The following is a 6,002-nucleotide window of genomic DNA, read 5'->3' on the forward strand; positions in this document are numbered from 1 at the left end:
GCTCATACGCGACTTTCAAAAGCTCCCTGAAAACCCACCTTCCTGGAGAACCTACAACCTTTCCTCCTAACACTCTCAGCCAGCATCCTAATCAACCCATCTGTAGACCAACAACCTCTACAGATCATCCGGACCCGACCAACTCATCCCCATCCAAGCCGTCCTCTCCTACTGCTTCACCTCCCCTCAACCACCGACTAGATTGTAAGCTCACGGGAGCAATACCCTCATCCTCTTTTCCTAGATCGATCAGGAATGATGAAATATTTCTTCTCGTATATATCTCCATGGTTGGTGGTGGTTTGATTTTTAGAACATCAGCCATGGACTGGGGCCTTTATGGAGCCCCCCCCAGTACACCCAGTACTGAAAACCCCGCAGTGGAGCCGGGTGTGGGGGGGTGAGTTGGCATTCTGCCTCCCATGTCCCCTTGAAGACCTCAGTGGAAGAGGACCAAGAAGATCCGTCCCTTCCTTGTAGCCCCAGAAGAAGATTGAGGACCTGGTGTTCTTCTGTGGCAAGGAACTGTTTTCAAGGACGTGGCCAAAGGATGACACTTTGGGGTTAAATCACATTCTTTCTTGGAAATCTGCCAAAAATATTCTTTCCAAATCCCCCCAAATCATATTAAAACGTCGAAAACGTCCTCCTTCCCTAGAGACCTCATTATCCCCGGAGGAAGAATCCTTACCAAATGTGTAGAACTCCAGCAGAAGTTGTGAGTAACTTTTCCCAAATAGGTCTAAATATTTATCAAATTAGGATATTTATTTTACGGCATTAGCTTGATCTTCTGAGATTTTTTTTTTAACTTTGTTCGCACATCTGGTCATAAATCACTAGTGCGGTTTTAGATCGAAAAACTATAATGAAGTTTTCTGCATTACTGCAGGTGAAGACGGTCACAAGATTTCCTAATCACAATACCCGGGATTTTGCCCCAAATTATCGGGGTCACACGGTCTGGACCAGACTCGTTCCAATCCAACAGTGCTGTCATCATATATAAGACTCCCTATTGGGATGGTTGATATCCCTACTTGAATGCAGGTGACTCAATTAAGCGTATCTCTAAAGGTTTCCGTGAGGGCCGGTATTAGAGCCATTTGGGTACCACATTTGAAGAGTCGTTACATAGAATCTTCACGATGGGCAATTAAGGGGTTAATATTTTAAGAATCCCGCGGTCCGCTCATTGAGACAGTTCGCAGGTATGAGGCTTAAGTATATATATATATATTACACAGCAGAGCCGCTTAAGGTTAGATAGCCTTCCGCCAGCTTAACGTACATTTAATTGCTACAATGTTTCGTTCGCGGAGTCTCATAGTAAAGAAGATAATTACGCCGCGTTGACGTCTTCATAAAGATGTCCGTCTGGCTCCAGGTCGTTGGCAGCGCCGGAGATCGGTGCAGTTCTGGTTTTCATTGTAAATTCCAATCTGCCCTGAAGGAAGGCAAGTTAATGACCTGACACGAGCCAAGCGTTTGTTCGACTGCGCCTCCCGATCGTGTTAAACGGCTAAGACCAGTAATTAAAAACGTGGCAGTGCTCATCAGATGAGACGTTCCAGAGCCAACTGGAAGCCAACATCATCGCTCCCGGCAACCGCTTTAATTAATTTGCTGAAAAGTAAGGCTACAAATAACTTAAATGTAGCAATAAGAAGAACGTTGTAGGCGGTGCGATTATAATGCAAATCGTCTCGTTACAGATGTACTTACAAATTGTCTGTGCGCTTGGACGATGTTCAGGAATAACAGGGTATCCGGCGACTCCGCTTCTGTTCATATAATTGTTACGAGCCGTCTGATGGCCGCAGGGGTTGGATTGCCCAGTTTACATAAAATATATGAACAGCTGAGTTTCTAATAAAAACAGTGAACTGGGCTAAAACTTCTGGTTTATATGCAGAGCCAGAGCGAGGAACGGGGGCCGGCAGAAAGCAAGCACAGGATCCGGCCCCATCTAGTCGCCCGTTTCTCCTGCGGTAAAGACTCAAACCGTAATCAGTCGTTGGTCTCGTCTTAGATTCAGGAGCCGTATGTCTATCCCATGCATGTTTAAATTCCCTCACTGTATTGCCCTCTACCACCTCTGCCGGGAAGCTATTCCACTTATCTACCGCCCTACTGGTGAACCTAGGTAGTTGCTGGCCTGGTTTGCGTACCTCTTGAGTACCGGTAATTGCACCATAATGGCTGAATATTCATCAGGGTGAACTTGCATGTCCTCGCCTGTTACCAGCAAAACAAACACCCCACCACATTAAAACGAAAAAAGGAATAAATGAAAAAAAAAAAAAGAAATGTGGGCCCCCAGGACTTAAAGTGAAAAAAAATATCCCAACCCCCCCTTCCAACTCCTTGTTCATTGGGGTGTGGGGGATTCAAAATGACAAAAAAACACATCCCATTCGCTCCCTCCATCCACCACCTTCCACCACAAACATGGTGTGGGAATAAAGGGAAGTCATTAACCCTCCCTCTTGGTTAAGAGGGGGTCCTGGAGACCCCTATTTCATTATTTATTCATTTTTTAACTTTATTTAGCATATGGGGGGGGCAGGTTGGACTCACATGCACTCGCACTTTAGTGAATAGACGAGTATATGTTGTGAATCACAGAAAACAAATGCAACGGAAATAAACCCAGGAAACATTATTTAGAGCTGAATAAAGCTTCGAGTGTTATGGAAATGTTTGAGGTATAATGGATTTTATCATTTCACTGACGCAAATAAGTGTTTTATTCTTTTATACGAAATTAATTTATAAGCACATGATTAGGTTTGGTCATTAATGCTAGAGAAATGTGTGGGGAAAAGGTGCCTCCCGACATTAAATTATCCCAAATGGAGTCATTTATTGTGTAAAATGAAATCATATTAAATTATTATTAGTGTTTTGTGTGTTATATTACACATTTATTAGCACATTACCCCCATACCCCATATACAACATATTCATTAATATGCTATTTATTTTCTCATTAAACCGTAGCATAAAAACAACCTGTTGAGCTGTATGTCGGAGCGGCCATCTTGCTGTCACATCACATCACCAAATGATTTTATTACATCACATAACCAAATGATTTTATTACATCACATAACCAAATGATTTTATTACATCACATCACCAAATGATTTTATTACATCACATCACCAAATGATTTTATTACTATTATCAGATTTCAACAATATTGTGCTGTGGTAGTTTTTGCCCCCAAATATAATGTTTTCAGGCAGCTGCATATCAGCCGTTTGTATGAGGTTCTCGCTCTGTTATCTGACCCCCGATCTACTAAACCCCCGACTCCTTATCATACTGCCTGTGGGGAACAATAGAATGGCTCAGTCTTAATCACCCAGGCGGACTCTCTGACTAATGAAAGTCTATGGAGGAACAGACTTCATTAGCATCGCCATAAAGCATCAGCTCAGTTACCCCATGTAGAGCCCAGGCAAGCGATTGAGTCCAGCCCCTCTGATCATGGTCATGGCCTCTCTCATTGGGTCTCATGGCCCACTATCCCCACCCTGGGCTCTTGCTGGAGGGGCATGGGGCAGGGTGGGTGGGGAGCTGGACAGGGTGGGGTCATATGATATGATGGCGACATTCCATCCATATCAATGGCTAAGCAGAGCATCCAACCAATAAAAAGGAGGTGGAGCCAAGTTGCCAATCAGTTCCCAGGAGTCTTTCACTCAGAGATACCCTGCGGAGCAAGAGGAGGCTGGGGCAAATTCATAGAATTTAGGGAAAGTTTAGGGAAAGGAGGTTTTTTTGACAGGGCTGTTCCTTCATCGGGTCAGCATTCTGCAGAAACACAGATGGTTTATCAGCCGTCTGCAAGCATTGCACCAAAAATCACATTTTTTATATTAAGAAGAGATATTTTTTTTTAGATTAACCAAGAAGAGGAAGAAGAAGAATTTCAGACGCGTTCTTTTTGCCATCTGTAGCATATTTTTTTTTTTCTTGAAACAAACGAATCTCAAAGTTCTGAAGAAATTCAGTATCTTTTCCCGCTGTGTGCTGACTCAGCAGAAATCCACGAGAATGATGAATATTTATAATATCTGGGGGTTTTTTTTCAATCTGCCCCCGGGGTCGTCTTGGTTTTTGGATCTGGGTTAAACAGCTGGAATTATGAAACATCCGTTTTATTCGATTATAGGAGTTATTATAAAATTCTGCATTCATTCAGTTTAGAATCCTGCAAATTAGGGAACTATCTGGCTACCTTTTGGGCTACCTGGACCCCCCCTTGCGGGATGCGGGTAGGAAGTCCCGCTGACGTCGGCCGGCGCATCAAGGGAGAAAAAGTGGATGGTGTGATGTGGACCCTAAAGAGGGACTGACCCTTGTAAGCTAGGACACTTGGGAGGTATGTCAGTTCAACAAATGGACTGTCCTGCATTGTAAATGCTACTCATGATGAATGAATTCATTGTTAACCCATTAATTAACTATAAATAATAAGTAAGAGGCCGCTCGCCGGGGTATTAAAGGGTTCATGGTGCGATGCGCTGGGTCTCTGCAGCTGTTCGTCTTAAAGGCAGTTCAGACAGATTATCTCAGGAACGACGTCCAACAGGTTTTACACCTAACACAAAAAAAACGGTGTTTACCAAGCCTGCAGTGTGTTTTTGGTACTATATTTAACCCCTTGAGCACCAAGGGATCTGGAAACATGTTGGTCCTCCCCCGTCTCACCGAACAGGGGTGTCGGAATGAATTTAGAACGAATCTCAGTATTCCCGATTCATACTTTGTTTTGTTTCTAGAAATTATTTATTTGTCGATCTTTGTAAATACGCACGATCGGCGTCACGGTTGTCCAACGAGTGGCTTGCAGACCAGAAGCAACCCAGTTGGGTAGGGTGACCACACCGGCCATGTTTTCCAGGACACATATAATTTATACATATTGCTGACCAGCTCAGATAAAATGCTGCCCTGCAGTTAATAGGATGCATGGACTTATGGAAGGGAACCAGTTAGTCAGTTATACATCCTCCATACTGCAGGGCAGCATTTTATCTGGGTTGGTCAGCAATATGTAAAAGTTATAAGAGCCCTGGAAAACATGGCCGATGTGGTCACCCTACTCTGGGGGGGGGGGTGAGTGTCAGTCTATTTTAAAACATGGGATATCAGTGTCAAAGAAGTCCCTACAGGACCAACGACGTATCTGGTCCGCTATTGGTTAAAAACGCTCCTAAGTCGCTGCAATAACAGGCTCACTGTTGTGCTTTTTTTATTGAAAGTTATATTATGCAGTTAGTGTAATGTGGAAGGGGTTAAAAAAAATAAAAATAAAAACCTAAAAAAATTTTGAAAGCTTAAAATAAATAAAAATCATATGGTAATATAGGGAAATGTTAGTATTTTTTCCCCATTTATACTAGCTGTGTATAATTTTATAGCTGTAAAATTGTGATTACAGGCTCTCTTTTTTTTAAACATCCAATTTTTTTTTATTATTATTATTTATGAAAAAATAATGTCTTGTTCCGAAAAATAGAGATATATATAAAAATGTTGGTGTTTTTTGTTAAATTAGAAATAAGGGAAATAATGGTGGAATAAAAACATAGCAAAAAAACATGCTCTGGTCGTTAAGGGGTTAAGGAGTCTAAAAAAAAGGCAATATACAGTGAAGAAACTTTAAAGTGGAAACAATTGTTTAATTAAAAAAAGATAAATAATACTTATTTTGTCTTTTAATAGAGCAAAAAAAAGGCATGAGGGTCCATAGGTGGCGTTTATTTAACCGATTAAATGGGGAAGGCGGTTTGGAGAATTAGTTTGGAATTATTAAAAAAAAAAGTTAAAAATTTACAGAAAAAATACATGTGTTTATTAGACATTTCGTGTGAAATTTCTATGAAATACTTTTGCTTTTTGTTGTCTATTCAGCTGGGTCATTTCTAAGCCGACGTGAAACTGGAAACCAGCTGCCCCCCCCCCCCCCCGGGGCATTTAGGAGACCT

The sequence above is a fragment of the Spea bombifrons genome, chromosome 3, assembly GCF_027358695.1.
Source record: "Spea bombifrons isolate aSpeBom1 chromosome 3, aSpeBom1.2.pri, whole genome shotgun sequence".
NCBI classification, from domain to species: Eukaryota; Metazoa; Chordata; class Amphibia; order Anura; family Pelobatidae; genus Spea; species Spea bombifrons.